The following is a 20,291-nucleotide window of genomic DNA, read 5'->3' as shown; positions in this document are numbered from 1 at the left end:
GGGCATTAGAGTAGTCCAGCCAAGAGGTGACAAAGGCATGGACCAGGGTTTCAGCTGCAATCGAGAGAGGTATTTGCGGAGACGGGTGATGCGTCGGAGGTAGAAGAAAGCGGTGCTGGTGAGGGACTGGATGTGGGGGAGGAAGGACAATTGGGGGTCGAACCTGGCGCCTAGGGTGCGTACGGATTTGGAGAGTTTTAGAGGGAGGTTCTTTCTTTTCGAAGACCTTTCTTTTCGACCGCTCCTTTGGTCATCTTCCTCCCTCTCCCCCTGGCTCGGTCCCAGGATCCACTGTAGAGCGCTCTGAGATGCCGTCCGGCGTGGAGGGCACTATATTGTTATATATTACTATATATAACCAAGTTGTTGTTGTTGTTGTTGGAGGTCGGGTAGGTGATGGAGGTGAGAGCTGTGGGATTTGAGATGTTGACGAGAGCCAAAGAGTATGACTTCCGTCTTGTCAACGTTCAGGTGAAGGAAATTTGCACTCATCCAGCCCCTGAGATCTGACAGGCAGGTGACAGAACATCAGAGGACTGGGGGTCGCAAAGAGAGGTGGAAAAATAGTCTGCGGATGACATCCTCAAGAGGGAGCATGTAGACCATAAAGAGGAGGGGGCCAAGGATGAATCCTTGGGGTACTCCGCAGGTAACCGGGTGAGAGCAGGAGGAGAAGCCGTTTGTGCACAGGTACTGCTGGTGGTTTGTGAGGTAGGACTCGAACCAGGTGACTGCGGTCCCACTGAGGAGGATGACAGAGGAAAGGCGGTGGAGGAGGACGGCATGGTCGACTGTGTCGAACGCTGCAGAGAAATCTAGGAGGACAAGGAGGCAGAGGGAGCCCTGGTCACAGATAGAGAGGATGTCGTTTGTGACTTTCACAAGCGCAGTCTCTGTACTGAGGGCAGAGTGGAAACCGGACTGGAGGGGTTCGAAGAGAGAGTGGGAGGAGAGATGTGCGCGAAGTTGATTGGCAACAATGCGTTCTAAGACTTTAGCGAGGAAGAGCCGGTTAGAAATGGGGCGGTAGTGGCTGGGTTTTGAGGGATCTAGGGAAGCTGAAGCTCCATGTGATTCATTTACACCTGTCAACAGTCTAAATCAGCTTCACTGTTCATAACACGGTTGATTTAACACAAGCTTGCAATTTTCAGAAACATTTAGACTGTTTATTTTTCAATTCAATAGAAGGGAACAAAATCAATGAAGAATGTTCCAATTTTCTTTCAAACCTTAACAACAGCAACAAAATTACATTTATAGAGGCCTTTCACGTCGGGAGGATGTCCCAAGGCGCTGAGTATCAAAGGGCTTGTATATCAAAAACAAAAACAGAAGTGGCTGGGAACACTCAGCAGATCAGGCAGCATCTATGGTGAGATGAAAGTGAATCAACATTTCGGGTTCATGACCCTTCATCAGATCTGGGGCATGTTGGGAGGGAGAAGCTTTTAACGACGAACAGAGAGGGGGAGGTAGGGCAAGGAAAACAAAGGAGAAAATGGGGTAGCGGACAGGGGATGATGGGTTAAAGCGGTGTCCTGAAAAGCCTCTCCTTCCCAACATGCCCCAGTTCTGACGAATGGTCGTGGACCCAAATCATCGAATCATAGAATTATACATCACAGAAGGAGGCCATTCGGCCCATCGTGTCAGTGCCAGCTCTTGGAAAAGGGCTTCCAAATCAATCCCTAGGTTGGAAGGTCTTCTTCATCCAGACCAATATGTATTTTAAGCAATTTGCACAAAGCTCCGCCCCACAAACAGCCATGAAGTGAATGATTGATGTTATCTGGGGGATGTCAGAACTCAGAACAAAAGAACTTAGTGTTGCTCAGCATAAAAAAAAGCTTGGATTCATCACAAGATGGGTTCTAATAAAGAAGACCCTTCAGCCCATCTGATCTCATCCCCCCACGACACCCACCCTATCGTCCCTCCATCACAGCATCCAGCTGCTTTTTAAATAAGTCCCAGTGTCCTGGCCTCAACCCCCTCCCTGCCTCCCACTTCCTGGTAACCTGTTCCAGTCATTAATTACCCTCTGGGAAAGAGCTATGGTGCACTCTCTCTTTAAGAAGACCCAAAATAGCAAATTAAACTTCTGCAACCATCAGTTGTCAAATAGCATGTGTTTACTTTGAGAACCACAAAGCACGGGACAGAAACAATACAAAGGTCTCTTAAATCAATGTGTTGCAAAGCTAAGAACAGGATTTTAAATCTTAAATTAGTCAAGCCTTTGAGTAACAGATGAAGTGAGTCACTGACTACAGTATGATTAACTGTGGAAATCTCGCCTCGCAAGTTCTCTAACCACTAAAGAGAAGACCTAGTTCGATTCCCGGGCAGGGTAAAATGTTGGGAAAGTTTCCTTACCCCTCCTGCCTGTTTACCTAGCGGTAAGTAGAAATCCAGTTGTTATTCGATTGGCGATCACCCATCCTTCTCCCAGGTTCAAACCCAGTCACTGGGACGCTACCCTTCACCTACAAAATATAGTCAACTCACTTTACAGTATATTCTGCGAAGCGCTTTGAGTCAGCTCAAAGACATGATAAGGCACTATATCAAACACAAGGATTATTGTTTATATTACCCTACATGAGAGACGCTGTATAAATGCAAGTTGTTGTTGTGAAACTCTCCAAGACATTATCCTATGTGAAGGTCACGTATAAATGCAAGTTATTGAATCTTATAATGTTTAACGCTAAACATCACAACTTCCAGATATTCATTTACTTCAGAGTTAACAGTCGTAGATTGAAAATGACAAATTTATTATTGTTTTTGGTTTTGGAGGGATTATTATTAGGCTCTGTGTGGAGTAAGGAAACTTGCCCAAGGTTTCGCCCTCTGCCTGGAATTGAACTCAGGTCCTTACTCCACACGCCTGATAATAATCCCTCAAGAAAAAAAATAAATTGGCCACTTCAATCCACGACTGTTTGTGGGACATTGCTGTGCGCAATTGGCTGCCGCATTTCACCCACAAATATACAGTCAATTCACTTTACAGTATATTCTGTGAAGCGCTTTGAGACGTCTAGAAGCCGTGAAAAGTACTATATCAAATGATAGGATAATTATTATTATTATTATCACGTCGTGAAAATGTCTCAAAGCGCTTCACAGGATATACTGTAAAGTATAGTGACTATACTTTTCGGGACGAAACACAGCAGCCAGTTGCATACAGCAGTGTCCCACATACAGCTGTGGACTAAATGACCAATTTTATATGAGTATTGTTGGCCTGGACACTGGGAGAGAGGAACTCCCTTGTCTCTTCTAATAGTGTCATGTGAACAGGCACAGACTGGACCTCGGTTTAACGTCTCATCCGGCACCTCCAACAATGCAACAAACCCCCCAATACTGCATTGGAGTGTTAGCTTACATTGTGTGATTCCAATGTAGTCACTACGCTTCACAGAAAATCCCATGAAATGGTTAGAGACGGCCCCATATGAAAGCTGCTGTATCAAATACAATGATTATTATTGTTGTAAAATTGCAAAACATTAACACATTTATACATCTTTGACATTACGTAACCTTGGTGAAAATAACATCAGCCCAATCACTTTTAACAAGAGTAATTGTTTGATTACAATCAGTGCTTGTTAAATGAACACTTGTACAACTACCCTGGATTTCACAAAACGGGAAGCTTTTGAGCTTCATTTGCAAACAGGTCATCGCGGGTCAAATCCTTTTAATCCTGAAAAAAATGCCACTAATTATAAATGTGCTGTAACACCAGCCAAAAGTAATTCCCAAGAACTGCATTACCTCCATTAATTACCATTACATTCTGCATTCAGAGGCTGGATTTTCCTTGCAAGAAGTATAATAGGCTGTTTAATTAACAGGTAATTATCTCACATAGGCAATCCGAAGTTGCATTGGAACAATCTTCATATTGATATCATAAAAGTAATTTAATCGTTGACAAAATAAAACTCACTGAAGTGAACCTCTGTCTGGCTCTGACACACACAAATCCTTGATGAAATAATTCTCCATTTACCGATTCCTTAAACTTATACGTATCACTTTTATGTCTCCTGTCTATGCTTTCCATCATAGAGCAAACAGGCTGTCCGGCTCAGTTAGTTTCAGTCTGTTCTCTGGGTCAGAGGTTGTGGGTTCAAGTACCCACGTTGGGGATTTGAGCTCACAGTCTCTGACACTCCAGTACACTGCACGGGGGAGCATTGCTGGATGTGCTGTCCTTCGGATGAGACGATAAACTGAGGTCCCATCTGTGTATGTTCAAATGGACGTTAAAGACAGTGCTATGGAAAAGAGAAGGGAGTTTCTCTCCCAGTGTGCTGATCAACAAGCCCCAAAAACAAAATTTGTCTCTCACTCCATTGCTGCTTGTGAGATGTTGCTGTGTGCAAACTGGCTGCAGTGTTTGCCTACAAAATAAATCATGTGAGGTGCTTTGAGACGTTCTCTCAAAAAGTACTGTAACAAATGCAAGGAACACTTGTATTATTATATTATTTTAAAGGAGTGAGTCGCAGACTGGAAGGGGATTGAACCGATAATGTTGTCATTATGGTGTCCTGTAGCTCAGTGGTTAGAGCACTCGCCTGGCAAGCGAGAGGACCTGGGTTTGATTCCCGAGCAGGGTGAAATGTTGGGAAGTTTCCTTGCTCCACACATGCCTCTGTTTACTGAGTGGTAAGTAGGATCCCAGTTGTTAGTGGATTGGCAGATCGCTTTTCCGGGCGTAATAATCTGTTAAAAAAAAATTACACTCAATCCACGACTGTTTGTGGGTCACCACTGTGAACAATTGGCTGCCATGTTTTGCCACAAAATATACAGTCAGTTCACTTTACTGTACTGCATCCGCTCAGTGCCGCTCGCTTTCAAGATCCTCTCATTTGTTTTCAAATCCCTTCATGCCCTTGCAACTCCCTACCTCTCCAACCTGGTTAACCCCCACTCCACCACCTGCTGTCTCCGGCCTCCTGTTTGTCCTCCTCGTCCCCTCCGCTCCACCATCGGCGGCCGTGCCTTCACTATGTCTCAAAACTCTGGTACTCTCTCGCTCAATCCCTCAATCTTGCTTCAAATCCTGCCTAAAGACCTTCCTTTTTGATCGTGCTCACAGTCACCCGCACCCCACCCCCAGACTCCACCACTGTCAAACGTTCCGGGACGTTACCCCGCGTTAAGGGCACTAGCAGTTGCTGTTGTTGTTCAGCTCAGCACACGTCAAAAACAAATCACTGGCTCTTGCCTCCTGTGGAATTGGCCCTTTGAGCCACTCGGTGGGATGGGGTGGAGGGAAATCATATACTAGACGCTCCTTTTCTATTGAAATTCAAGTCTATTCCTTGTTCATGCATTAACCTCAAAAGAACGATAAAATACCTCGGTTTCTGTTATTATTCTCTTGTCTCGAGTCAGTGGGGAGCCCGCAGGCTCTCACCAGGGACTGTTCAGAGTCACAGCTTTATTCAGAGCTTGAAAAGCCTGGCCACTGTTTATTTGACCGTGACAATCTCTGAACCAAGTGACTGATGAAAAGATAAATTGATCTCTCACTATAAAATTATTGGGATGTTGGGAAGTCTTGTAGCTCAGTAGTTAGAGAATTCGCCTCGCAAGCGAGAGGACCTGAGTTCGATTCCTGGGCAGTGGGACCTGGGAAATGTTGGACAAGTTTCCTTATCCCACATGCCTCTGTTTACCTAGCAGTGAGTAGGAATCGGTTGTAAGTGAATTGGTGGATCGCTTTTCCGGGGATAATATTCCCTTCAAAAAATAATAAAATAAATAATAATAATTTTGTCACTCAATCCACAACACTGCTGTGCGCAATTGGCTGCTGTGATTTGCCCACAAAATATACAGTCAATTCACTTTAAAATGTATTTTGTGAAGCGCTGTGAGACGTCTAGAAGACATGATAAATGCATATATCAAATGCAAATATTATTATTATTATTATCTAGCGCAGGCCACACATACACACACACTTCATGGTGACTTGCTGAAGCGCTATGTGATTTATTTACATCTGTCAGCGGTCTAAATCAGCTTCACTGTTCATAACACGATTGATTTAACACGGGCTTGCAATTTTCAGAAACATTTAGACTGTGTTTATGATTCAATTCAATAGAAGAGAAAGAAAGAATGAAAAATGTTCCAGTTTTCTTACAAATCTTAAGGGCTTGTGTATCAAAAACAAAACAGAAGTGGGTGGGAAGACTCAGCAGATCAGGCAGCATCTATGGAGAGAGGAATGTGAGTCAACGTTCACGACCCTTGATATCATTGAGATCACTGTCTGGCAAGATTTCCCACTGCTTGTCCAGCTAGGACCACCTACCTGTTAGGGCTTTGGCTTGCAGGGTTAGCAGGAGCTGAGTGGAAAGTGAGTTAACTTTTCGGGACCACAACCCTTTATCAGAACTGGGGCATGTTGGGAGGGAGAGGTTTTTAAAGACTAACAGAGGACGGGAGAGGCAGGGCAAGGAGCACTCGCCTTGTAAGCAAGAGACCTGGGTTCGATTCCCAGCAGGGCCAAACCTTGGGCAATTTTCCTTGGTACACTCACCTGATAATAATCCCTCAACAAAAAAAATATAAAATAATAACTTGGTCACTCAATCCACAACTGTTTGTGGGACGCTGCTGTGCGCAATTGGCTGCTGCGTTTCGCCCACAAAATATACAGTCAATTCACTTTACAGTCTATTCTGTGAAGTGTTTTGAGACGTCTCAAAGACGTGATAGGGTGCTACATCAAATGCAAGGATAATTATTATTATTATTATTAATATCCCTGGACAGTGACAAGTCAAAAATCTTCAATTTTTTTCCTGTGTAAACAGCAGCTGGTCGGTAGGTGGTCTCCAGGCTTCAGTGGAGAATTGGCTGACAGGTTTCTCAGATATTAATAGATTCACGCTCCTGTGTTGATAGTTCATTATCTGCTCTCAGCGAGTGTATGGAGCTGAGCTGAGTGTACGGTGCAACAGCCGAGTGCCGAGTTACACTGTGAAGCTCTGAAACATTTCCAACGAGCTCATTAGCATCTACAACATTAAACCGAAAATAAGCTAGGGGAGACTCGAGGCCATATCAATTGTACACTTCATGGGGGTTACAGTAAATTGTGCAAAACATAGAAATGCGTGCTTGGAAACGGTGCTTTAGCCACTGGTTACCTAGCAACAAGGCATTGCACATGATGGGTGTTGAAGTGGAGCAAAGCACAGAGCGTTTTGTGCGGCTGTGAGGTGGCTGTCACACTGAGTAGAGTGCCAGACACTGCCACAACTTAACCAGCACCAACACCAGCTTATTATAATAATAATAATGATAATATTCCTTGCATTTGATATAACGCCTTATCACGTCTTCGAGACGTCTCAAAGCGCTTCACACAATATATAGTAAAGTGAATTGACTGTATATATTGTGGGTGAAACGCAGCAACCAATTGTGTACAGCAGTGTCCCACATGCAGTAGTTTGAGTGACCATACCGTGAGAAGCGCTATTTCAAAAGTGCTATTTCAAATGCAGTAGTTTGAGTGACCATACCGTGAGAAGCGCTATTTCAAATGCAAGGATTATTTTATTACAGTGTCACTGAGGTGCGGTGTTAGGGGAGCCCTACATTGTCGGAGATGACAGCTTTCAGATCAGAGTTAAAGCCAGGAGGGTCGTTTTTGCCTGCTCAGGTGCATGTTAACAATCCCGTGCACTATTCTGAAAGAAAAGAGTTTCTGGCTGACTAATTCCCCCAGATAAAACTGGATGCTCACTTCGTAAATGTTTTTGCACAAATTGTCTGCCATGTCTGCCTACAAATTAACAGTCACTACACTGTACAACAATGCCACCTGCAGGACAGAAGAACCCGTTATATGGCAGGGGTTAGGGGAGTCTGTAAAATGCCAACCGGCCTTCAAATCTGAGCCTGATCAGGAATGCTACTCCCCTGAGCCAGCCGAGTGCATTTGCCTGCAACATCAGTTACTACATTTGAGCATAGTTACCAGAGAAGCACTTTGCAACCTCGTGATGTGGTCAACCCAGTTCTCACCAGGCTCCACTGGCTCTCTTGATCATGTTCACCCTCACCTCACTGCCTCTCACCCACAAATCCCTCCACTCCCTGGCTCTGACCCTATCTCTCCAACCTCCTCCTGCACCACAACAACAACAACAACAAGATTTCATTTATAGAGCGCCTTTCACGTCGGGAGGACCTCCTTCCCCCAACTCCACCCCACACCTCAGCTCACTAACCCTTGGGGATTGTCGACCAGGAGACTGGGGAGAGGGAGAAACTCCCTTCTCATTCCCAATAGTGCTGTGGGTTCTTAACGTCCACCTGAACAGACACAGACTCATCAAAGGACAGCTGCCCCAGCACTGCATTGGTGTGTCAGCCTAGAGTTAAAACTACATGAGTTTCTAAGTCTCTAATGTGGGCCCTGAACCCAAGGTTCATTTTCGGCGGGCCAGGCGAAGGACGTAGAGCAGACTAATAAGCGGAGGGAACGGCCAGTTTGATATGGGGTTAGCATTCCAAATTATGTTTTCAAGACACTTCCCCAAAGTTACTTTCCTCACATGTCCAATTAAAGAAATTTAACAGCCAACAGATCAAACCAACTGATGATAAAATTAATCAAAGTTCATGAAATGTTTATGAAAATGCAACTGAGGCCATGGCTCCCTCAGACACCGAGGTGTACAGTCACAATAACACATTATTCACAGGCATCATGAGCTGTGATATGAGGTCCCATCTGTGCCTATTCAGGTGGACATTAAAGATCCTGCAGAGCTACTTGAAAAGAGAAGATAGTTTCTCTCTCCCAATGTCCTGACCAACAATTCTCCAGATAAAATTAATCACTCACTCCGTAACTGTTTGTGGGACGTTGCTGTGTTCAAATTGGTTGCTGTGTTCACCCACAAAACACACGGTCATTACACTTCACAATAAGAGTTCACAACAAATTTCAAACAATTTGAAACAAAGGTGTCAGATTCCTTACTCCATACTTCTCTGCTTACCTAGCAGTAAATAGGAACTAGTAAATAGTAAATAGTCGATTGGCAGATCCTTTTCTGGGGGTAATAATCCCTTCAAAAATAAAACATAATAATGTGGTCACTCAATCCACGATTGTTTGTGGGACACTGCTGTCCGCAATTGGCATATATTTTGTGGGCATGTTTCGCCCACAAAATATACAGTCATTCACTTTACAATATATTCTGTGAAACACTTTGATACGTCTTGAAGGCTCTATATCAAATGCAAGGATTATTATTATTTTATTATTATTATTATTTTTATTATTATTATGTCAGTCAGCCTAACTCAGTTAGTCAGGAACACTCTCGCCTCTAAGGCAGAAGACATCAAGCTCCATGGCATGGCAGACAATGCACACACAGGAACATCTCACAAACAGCTGTGAGGTGAGAGACTGTTTGTATCTGGGGGATTGCCGGCCAGGACACGGGGGAGTCCAGTGTCTCCCCAGAACAGAGACAGACCTGTGGTTAGCAAGCGACATGCAGCTTCGCTTCACCAGCTGCCATCCTTTCTCTATTTTGCAAAACCACCTCTTGAAGCCCCACGTAGGGGAAATTGAACTCACAGTACACAGGCTGCCTCTCCAAGGAGCGCTGTATTGACAGAAGCTCCATCCTTCAGATGAGACGTTAAATCGAGGTGGACATTAAAGATCCTGTGGCGCTACTTGAAAAGAGAAGGGAGTTTCTCTCTCCTGATGTCCTGGCCAACAATTCTCCAGATAAAATTTATCACTTGGCTGTTTGTGCGATATTGCTGTGTGAAAATTGGCTGCTGCATTCACCCACAAAACACACAGTCACTACACTTTACAGTAAGAGATGGTTAAGGGCAGACCTAATAGAAGTGTTTAAAATTATAAAAGGCTTTAATAAGCTTGATATTAAATAGTCTGTTAATAATAATAATTTGGCCACCAAGTCCGCAACACTGCTGTGCGAAATTGGCTCCCACATTTTGTCCACAAAATAGTCAATTAATTTTACAGTGTATTCTGTGAAGAGCTTTGAGATGTCTCGAAGACATGATGATAATAATAACAATAATCCTTGCATTTCATATATAAGGTCCGACATCAAATGCAAGGTTTATAATTACTATTATCCTGTGAAGCGCTTTGAGATATTTATCCTCCTGTTATATCAAAGGCAAGGAGGTGAGAGCCAAGGTTAACACCTGAGCAGAAGAGAAACAAAAAATGTTTAAGAAAAAAGGGAAAACAAATTGACTGTCTTCGGCAGCCGGGGTGTGGAGAGAATTGGCGAAGGAGGAGAAGAATTTGTTTTATATCCATTGAGTTTCTCACAGCAGCTAATACTGATGTGAGAGTGACACAAGCTTGACAATACTGTACCAAACGCACAGTGATTCCTTGTTCAGGGCCACTCCACCTGACTGACAAGCTCCAAGTTGGCAATGGATAGCCCTGAGAACATGACAAGTCCTGCACACCTCCCTGTCTGCTAGTCTGGTTTCTAAGCCAGTACTCCAGGGCACTGCTGATGACAGCATAGCCCAGCCTGGCTCATCAGCAGGACCTGGAAGGGCAGACCAGTCACTGGGGGCAGGGAGTCATCCCACTCAGATTTACATTTACATTTGATATAGCGCCTTATCATGTCTTCGAGACGTCTCAAAGCGCTTCACAAAATATACTGTAAAGTGAATTGACTGTATATTTTGTGAGCGAAGCACTGAAGCCAATTGCACACAGCAGTGTCCCACAAACAGTCGTGGATTGAGTGACCAAATTATTATTATTATTATATTTAATATCATTTATTTATTATTAAGTTTTTTGAAGGGATTATTACCCCCGGAAAAGCGATCCGCCAATTGACTAACAACCGAGTTCCTACTTAATGCTGGTTAAACAGAGGCATGTGGAGTAAGAAAACTTGCCCAATGTTTCTCCCTGCCCGGGAATCAAATCTAGGTCCCCTCGATTGCGAGGCAAGAGCTCTAACCACTGAGCTGCAGGAGATGAGAACAGAGTAGGCAACGCTTGTCAAGCCTCCGCATTGCTCTGGTGTGAAACTTCATGCACACAACTCGTTCAAGCAGCAGGACATGTGAGCAGCCCTGAAGGACCCTCAGCCCAGGGGCTCCAGCATGCCTCCGCTTCACTTGACAGCACAGAATAATGCATTGATTATTTTGCTGCTTTGCAATCTGTACCACGTACAAGGCAACTGTGCATAGATGGTTCAACAAGACGTGTGTGCTGCCTCGTGTCTCAGCCATTGATTATTGATGGTGAACAAACTGAGGTTCCAGATGTTCTGGGCTCTCGTTTGCCCGGCGTAATGCCACACACACTCCGCTCTATAGTTATAATAATAATAATCCTTGCATTTGATACCTTATCACGTCATGTCGCTGAGACGTCTCCAAGCACTCCACAGAATATAGTATAAAGTGAATTGAGTGTATATTTGTGGGTGAAACGCGACAGCCATTTGTGCACAGCAGTGTCCCACAAACAGTTGTGGATTGAGGGACCAAATTATCATTAATTTTTATTGACGGGATTATTACCCCCGGAAAATGATCCACCATGATCTAATAAACTGGCACAAAACCCTGGAAAGTCTCCTGCCATGGTTATCAGATGTCCTGGGATAATAGAAATGTCACACAAGTCACTGGGCAGGGAGAGATAATGGGGGTCCTTGGCTTTAGACAACACAATACAATTTACATCTACGCTGTGCCTTTCATGTCAGGAGGACATCTTCAATTACTTGAGATTGCCTGCTGGGCATTGTGCAGCTCTGCTCATTCAGCTTTGGAGAAGGAGGTGAAATGGGTTGGTTACATTTGAGTGTGTGGAACCAATAAGATGGATGGGTTAAAAGCCCCTTTCTTATTCCATACTTTCTTATGTTACTATATTAATATGATCACATTGAGCAGATGATGAGTTTGCTTTTCATCAGTTCTATATTAGTTATATATATCTATATATCAGTTATATATATTAGTTATATATAAATTATTTATAAATATATATCTGTATATCAACAACAAAAAAACAAATGGCATTTACATAGCGCCTTTCACGTTGGGAGGACATTCCAAGGCCCTGGACAGTCAGCTGGGGATTGGGATCAGGGGGAGTGGAGGGCAGGGAGGGTAGGGTTAGGAGGGTGACTGAAGGCATGGTCGAAAAAGAGGGTTTTGAGTCATGCCTTGAAGAAGACAAGGGAGGGAACAATCCACTAACAACTGGGTTTCTACTTACTGCTAATTAAACAGAGTCATGTGGAATAAGGAAACTTGCCCAATGTTTCACTCTGCCTGGGAATCGAACCCAGGTCCTCTCACTTGCGAGCGCTCTAACCACTGAGCTACAAAACTGGAATATACAATCACCACAACTTTAGAGTAAATTCTGTGAAGCACCTTGAGGCACTGTGAACACTCCATGCCTGATGTGAAAGGCGCTGTATGAAATGAAAGATAATTATGTGTTGTGTGTGGGCTGGAGCTTAGAAGTCTCTGATAATTATATTATATTTGCAACACCGTGGGGAGACGTAATAATCACATATCCTATTTCAAACCCAATGACTATTATAACTAATATATAACTAATATATAACTGATATATTACCAAACACCCACACTGCACGATGCAGCCCTGTCACTTGTGCCCAACACTGCACATCATAATATCTCTCAGTACTTGCCCGCACAAACCTCCGGACGCCCATCACACCAGTCCTTGCCCCCATCACATCAGTACTTGCCCCCATCACACCAGTCCTTGCCAGGCTCCACTGGCTCCCAATTGCCGAACGGATCGTTTTCAAGATCCTTTCACTTGTTTTCAAATCCCTACATGTCGTCGCACCTCCCTACCTCTCCAACCTGCTTACCACTCACTCCACCACCTGCTGCCTCCGCTAGGCTGGCTCTGACCTCCTGTTTGTCTTTTGTTCTCTCCGCTCCACCAACAGTGGCCGTGCCTTCAGCCACTACACCCTGAAACTCTGGAACTCTCTCCCTCAATCCCTCTACTTTGCCCCCTCCCTCCCCACCTTCAAATCCCGCCTAAAGACCTTCCTTTTTGATCATGCTTACAGTCACCTTCCCTCCTCCCTCTCCCCCGGCTCCATGTCAGACTCCGCCACTGTCAAGTCTCTGGGATGCTACCCCACGTGAAGGGGGCTATGTAAATGTGTTGTTGTTGTTACTGAGTCTAGCCGTACTGCCTAACTAAAACACATTTACAAGAAGCTAAAACACTACGGGAAGTCTGGCTTTAATAAATGGATTGTTTGTGTAGTAAATGTAGGCAGTTTATTTTCCCTGTAGAATGAAGAAATTAATTCTTGCCATCAAATGTCTACACAAAGAGGAAATAATAATAATCCTTGATTTGAAAAGCGATCCGCCAATCGACTATCAACCGGGTTCCTACTTACTGCTAGGTAAACAGAGGCGTGTGGAGTAAGGAAACTTGCCCAACGTTTTGCTCTGCCCGGGAATCAAACCCAGGTCCTCTCGCTTGCGGGGTGAGTTCACTAACTCCTGAGCTACAAGACCCTGAAAAGAAGACACTTCAAAGCCTCGAAGAAAAAGGGACAAAAAAATCAAACGGTAATTAATCCTTGCCTTTGATCAAGTGCTTTTCTTGTGGAGAGGATGTCTCAAAGTGTAGTGACCGTATTTTGTAAGCAAATGCATCAGCCAATTCATGCACAGGAATGTCCCACTAACAGCCATGGACTGAGTGATCGATTTTATCTGGGGGATTGTTGGCCAGGACAATGAGAGACAGAAACTCCCTTCAGTTTTCCAATAGCGGGATCTTTAATGTCCATCTGAAGAGAGCAGACAGGACCTAACAAGAATGGCACCACTGACAATACACCTCAACTCCCCAGCACTGCATTAGAGTTACTGTCACCTTAGGCTGTAAGCTCAAATTCCCTGATATGGGAATGTATATTATCTCGGTAGATACTGCTGCGAGACAAGATTAATAAGCAGGAGTAATTCACCTTCGTTTGTTTGCTGACATAACAAAACACATGTGGCTGATTAAAGAAAACTGAGATTAACGACCAGAGTTTTGATTTCCTCAATGAATCTATTTGAAACACACTGTATTGGATCCACAGCAGAAGAGAATCAGCTTTGAGAAACATCTGTTCAGAACAGCTGGCTTCAAAGTTAAGACTTGAATTCAGCAATTGGCCAAATCCTGGAAATCTAGACGTAGAATTCTCTCCAGCATTGTCTAGTTCTGTGCATCACATCAAATGGTGTGAACATCATTCGGAATAAGTGTGTAATCAGTAATGAGATCTTTTCCACCCTAACAATAATAAATAAGAATAATTATTGCATTTGATATAACGCCTTATCATGTTTTGCAAGTGAGAGGACCTGGGTTCAATTCCCAAGCAGGGCAAAACAGGCAAGTTTCCTTACTCCACACGTCTCTGTTTAGTTAGTAGTCAGTAGGAATCCGGTTGGCGGATCACTTATCTGGGAGTAGTAATCCCTTCAAAAATAATAAGAAGAATTTGGTCCCTCAATCCACGACTGTTTGTGGGACACTGCTGTGCGCAACTGGCTGCTGCATTTCGCCCTCAAAATATACAGTCAATTCATTTTACAGTATATTCTGTGAAGCGCTTTGAGACATCTCGAAAATGTGAAAAGTGCTATATCAAATACAAGGATTATTATTATTATTACATGAAGCGATGAAGCATGAAATGGCAAGAGCATGTTGAGTTGAGCTGAACTGGTGCTTAATCAAGTGCTCAGTCGTTGCCTTCTTATTCCTTTCATAATTAGCTTCTGTAATAACAATGCAAGGAGTGGGGTCAGCCAAGGGGAGCTGACAGGATATATGCGCTGCTATTTCTTCAGCATGCTCACTGCTCTCCCCCGCAGTGTCACAATAAATGTAAAGGGCTGTGTGGGACGGACGACTCTGCGAGTGTAACAAGCGGCGTTCATAATAGCAGCTGCATGATTCAGTAATCATTGAACGGTAAATTATGGCTTATGCTTTAATGTCCTGCAATTAAACACACACACATGCACAGGCAGTCCTTCCGCAGCTTCACCAACTTAATAGTATTGCAGTGTTTCATGCTCGCCTACTTGCCAACAAAAATAAAATTAGGTTCTGGTCCTTGAAATCCCGCCTCCTGGTTCCCTGTGGAAACACCAGCAATCACGGGCTTGTGGGAAGATCATTCTAATGTCATTACTCGGTAAGTCACACATCAGTGTTTTCTCATTTAACGTGCTTGAAAGTTCAATACCTTCACTTCACAATGATTCTCTGTGAAGCGTTGAGACATTATAGGTCTCAACCTGGCTGAGTTACTGTGTGTGTCAGCCTGGATCAGTCAGTGTGTGTGTGTCAACCTAGCTCTGTCACTGTGCGTCAATCTGGCTCAGTCACTGTGTGTGTCAGCCTGGCTCAGTCGTGTGCTGGCTGCTGTTTGTGAACTGATCAGCTGTGCGCTCACTGACTGTTGCTTGACCCTATCATACCCCGTAACTGTGCACTACGTGTTGCACTGTTTGTGCAGCCAGGTGTCTGACACACACGGAAACCCATCACCGTTCTTGAAAGTATCCAAATCAAAATGAGAGCTCCATGCATGGATCTATACATGGAAATTCCTGTGTATTGAAATGGAATGTACACTCTCTCCTGGGAGGGACGCATTCCAGAACATTTTAGCCGAAGCTGGCTAGAGCCAATGCTTGGGAACCTCAGATTGTGCACTGGGGTAACTACTGGAGTCTAACCAACTGAAACCCCATAGTTTGCCATTGAGAACACTGTATGCAAGCTTTCCCACTTGTCCAACTGGAACAAGGAGGAGTGGAGGGCAGGGGGGTGAGTGTAGGAGGGTGACCAAATGCGTGGTCGAAGAGGAGGGTCTTGAGACATGCCTTGAAAGAGGCAAGGAACTGTGGGATGGAGTTCCAAAGGGTGGGGGCAGAAAAGCAAAAGGCCTGTCCACCGAAAGCAGGCCGGGTGGGGAACGTGGAGCAGCCTGGAGCCTGTTGAGTGGAAGAAGTGGACAAGCATGTATGGGGTTAGCAGGTCACAGAACAAGGCTATGGAGGGCTTTAAAGGTGAGGACAAGGATTTTAAACTTTATCATCTGGGGGATGGGGAGCCAGTGGAGCCGGGCAAGGGTGGCAGGATGGGGTCACGGAGCCTGGTGCGGGAAAGGACACGAGCTGCAGAGTTCTGGATGATCTGCAGTTTGTGGAGGGACGAGTTGGGGATGCCGACAAGCAGGGAGTTGGTGTAGTTGAGCCTGGATGTGATGAATATGTAGAAGAGGGTCTCGGCGGCCTAAGGGGTGAGGCAGTGATGGAGCCGGGCAATGTTGTGGAGGTGGGGGAAGGTAGAGTGGGCCATGGCACAGATGTGGGTTTAAAGGACAGTTGAGCGTCTAACAAGACACCAAGGCTCCTGACTAGTTCAGTAAGGTGGAGTGTGCATCCATGGATGGTGATGCTGTCAGTGCCTGAGGTGTGGAGACGCTAACGGGAGCCAATCAGGAGGGCCTCGGTCTTGTTGACATTCAACTGGAGAAAGTTAGCTCTCATCCAGACTCTTATCACTCTGTCAGGACAGCGGTGGTCCTGGAGTCAAGGATGGAGGCAGAGAGATAGAGTTGGGTGGCATCCCCAATCATATGGAAGTTGACCCTATGTCTGCGGATGATGTGACCAAGCAGGACTATGTAGATGTCTATGAGGATAATACCAGGGCTGGCAGGTTACAGCTATCAGGATAGCCTGGCTAGGTTAGGCATTTTTCAGTAGAGAAGAAATGTTTAAGGGAGGAACCTAATAGAGGTGTTTAAAAATATAAGAGAGTTTGATAAGGTTCAAATAAATAAGACTGTTCCCACTGGGTGGGCAGTCGGTAACCAGGGGATACAAGTATAAGATAGCCACTAGCAGTTCTGAGAAAGAATTTATGAGGAACTGCTTCAAGCAGAGGGTAGTGAAAGTGTGGGAATTGCTGCCTGAAGCAGTAGTTGAATCAGAGAGTGTAGATGTATTCAAGAAAACGCTAGATTTGAAACTTGACGAGATAGGTTTTCGGGTGGAGAAGGTGCCAGACAGGGAGATTGAGCAGAGAGTTGGCGAGATTAGGGTGTAGTGACTAAAGGCTCAGCCACCGATCATGGTGTGAAGGGACAGGTGACGCACAGTAGGTGTGTTTGAGCTGAGTAAAGGAGGCATCAGAGGAGTGGGCAGGCAGGTGGCAAATGAAGTTTAATGTAGGAAATGCAGGTCAGAGATATAGAGAGGTGCTGGGTTGTGGGTTTGGAGTTTTGAAGAGATCCACCGATTCCATTCCAAACACGGGAATTTCCATGTGTAGGTGGATGTGTCAAATTCTCAATCTGGTTCAGATATTCTTAAGCACAATGATTTGTTTTTCCACGTGTTTCAGACACTCAACTGACCTCCAAAAAGTAAGTGAATACAGCAGCCAATTTGCACACAACAATGTCCACAAACAGCCATGAAGTGAGTGATTAATTTTATTTGGGGGATTGTTGGCCAGGACACCAGGAGAGAGGAACTCCCTTCTCTTTATTTAACATCCACCTGAACAGACGCAAACTGGGCCTTATTTTAACATCTCATCTGAACAACAATAACAACTTGCATTTATATGATGCCCTTCACGTGGGGCAGCTGCTCAGAGCACTTAAAATAACAGCACCTCTGAAAATGCAGCGCTCCCCGAGTACTGCACTGGATCGTCAGCCTGGACTGAGCTACAATATACATCCTTACTTTTGATATAGCGCCTTATTATGTCTTCGAGACGTCTCAAAGCGCTTCACAGAATATCCTATAATAGTATTTTGTGGGTGAAACGCAGCAGACAGCAGGGTCCCACAAACAGTCAGGTGACCGCTAATTCTGGGGCATTATTACCCCCAGAAAAGCGATCTGCCAATCGACTAACAGCCAGGTTCCTAACTTACTGCTGGGTAAACAGAGGTGTGGAAACTTGGCCAACATTTCGCCCTGCTCACTTGCGAGGCGAGTGCTCTAACTACGGAGCTACAGGAGCTGGTAGTGAAGGGTCACTTCTGGCCAGCTGAAAGACAAATGTATATCAATTAAAACCTTTGCTTTGTTCCCTTGAGCAATGGCAGCTACCGACATGTGTGAGGAATGATTACTGCTGCTCTGTGACATTTAATTTTGATCTCTGTGCTCTGACCTGCGGGTGTGCTGACAGCAATGGTTTTGAAGATGTGCTGAGCACAATCTCTGGCTGAGAGCAACAGATCTGTGTAACTAACCACTTACAGCACACACAGCTCAAATAAATAAGCCCAAGGAAATCACAACCAGCTATTCCCAGGGCAGTGCAGTTCAAGATGCAGCCAGGGATTTGTCATCTCAAATGCAAGCTGCCATTTAATTGTGTTTGAACAGAAGCTAAGTTTACAACCAGACTCCCCGCAGGCTGTTTACCTGCATTCACACACACACAGCCATCTCACAGTTAATAATAATAATAATCCTTGCATTTGATGTCGCACCTTATCACGTCTTCGAGACGTCTCAAACCACTTCAAAGATTTACTGTAAAATGAATTGACTGTATATTTTGTAGGAGAAACGCGCAGCTAATTGCGCACAGCAGTGTCCCACAAACAGTCATGGATTGAATGACCCAATTTATCATTATTATTTATTTATTTTTGAAGGAATTATTACCCCCAGAAAAGTGATCCGCCAATCGACTAACAACTGGGTTCCTACTTATTGCTAGGTAAACAGAGGCGTGTAGCGTAACGAAATTTGCCCAACATTTTGCCCCGCCTGGGAATCAAACCTAGGTCTCTCGCTTGTGAGGCGAGTGCTTTTACCACTGAGCTACAGCACTCTATAGTTAAGCCAGTGCATAACATCACAACACATCACGTAACACAGGAGTGCCGTGCCTTTTACCTCGTCGTTAAACATTGCAGCACTTCACAGAGACAGAGTGGCAGCACAGAGATACAGTGGGAACTCGGAGAGACAGAGTGAGATAGTGGGACAGTGGGTGAGAGATGTGGAGGGAGAGCAGGCTATTTTATACAAGGGTTTGAATTGGAGATGGAGGGAGCAAGGTGGAGGGATTCAGGGAGAGGACACGAGCTACAGAGTTTGGGAATGAATGACATTATCAGAATTCAAAGTGAATTTTGGAACGAATGAAACTAGTGGAGTTTGTTACACAAGATCTTCTTCAGAGGGAGGGAGGGGGGGAGGTGTGTGACTATGGCCTCAGCTCACTAGGGATAGCCACAGGAAGGTATCTCACTCAGACTATATGATGTTGTTTTACTGCTACAGTATTTCAGTGAAAGACCAGGAAAGAGACTGATGGACATCCTCCCAGAATGAAAGGCGTTATATACAAATGTCATGTTGTATTATATTGCAATGTATTGTCAGCTTCCTCCGCTCCTAAACTTAAAAGCCGGCTTGAGGACAAGTCCCGGTCAATCCCAAATCCAAGATGAAGACAGTGGAGCATGTGTGGCTACCGCGTATTGTGAGCAGGCTGGCGTACACAGCTCAGTGTGTGTGTGTGTGGGGGGGTGTACACAGCTCAGTGTGTGTGTGGGAGGGTGTCCACAGCTCAGCGTGTGTCCCCGCTGGTGTACATGGCTCAGTGTGTGTGTGGAGGGGGTGTACACAGCTCAGTGTGTGTGTCCTCTGGTGTACTTGGCTCAGTGTGTGGGGGGTGTATACAGCTCAGTGTATGTGTGGGGGGGGGTGTACACAGCTCAGTGTGTGTGTGGGGGGTGTATACAGCTTAGTGTATGTGGGGGGGTGCATACAGCTCAGTGTGTGTGGGGGTGTGTACACAGCTCAGTGTGTGTGTGGGGGGGGGGGTGTACACAGCTCAGTGTGTGTGTGGGGGGGTGTACACAGCTCAGTGTGTGTGTGGTGTATACAGCTTAGTGTATGTGGGGGGTGCATACAGCTCAGTGTGTGTGGGGGTGTGTACACAGCTCAGTGTGTGTGTGTGGGGGGTGTACACAGCTCAGTGTGTGTGTGGGGGGGTGTACACAGCTCAGTGTGTGTGTGGTGTATACAGCTTAGTGTATGTGGGTGGGTGCATACAGCTCAGTGTGTGTGGGGGGGTGTATACAGCTCAGTGTGTGTGG

General features: G+C 45.0%; 1 protein-coding gene and 1 non-coding gene across 6 annotated transcripts in view; one reads left to right on the top strand and one right to left on the bottom strand.

The window, feature by feature from the left end:
• The window catches only part of LOC103187635 (1-phosphatidylinositol 4,5-bisphosphate phosphodiesterase beta-1), a 228,872-nt gene that overhangs the window by 117,316 nt on the left and 91,265 nt on the right, over positions 1 to 20,291 (bottom strand). The gene's annotated exons all lie outside the window — the stretch shown is intronic.
• trnaa-ggc lies at positions 4,577 to 4,650 on the top strand. Its single transcript has one exon. It is a non-coding gene; the product is annotated as a tRNA-Ala (tRNA).

Source organism: Callorhinchus milii, unplaced genomic scaffold, assembly GCF_018977255.1.
Source record: "Callorhinchus milii isolate IMCB2004 unplaced genomic scaffold, IMCB_Cmil_1.0 Scaffold3, whole genome shotgun sequence".
NCBI lineage: Eukaryota > Metazoa > Chordata > Chondrichthyes > Chimaeriformes > Callorhinchidae > Callorhinchus > Callorhinchus milii.
This window is presented reverse-complemented; position numbering and strand designations above follow the sequence as displayed.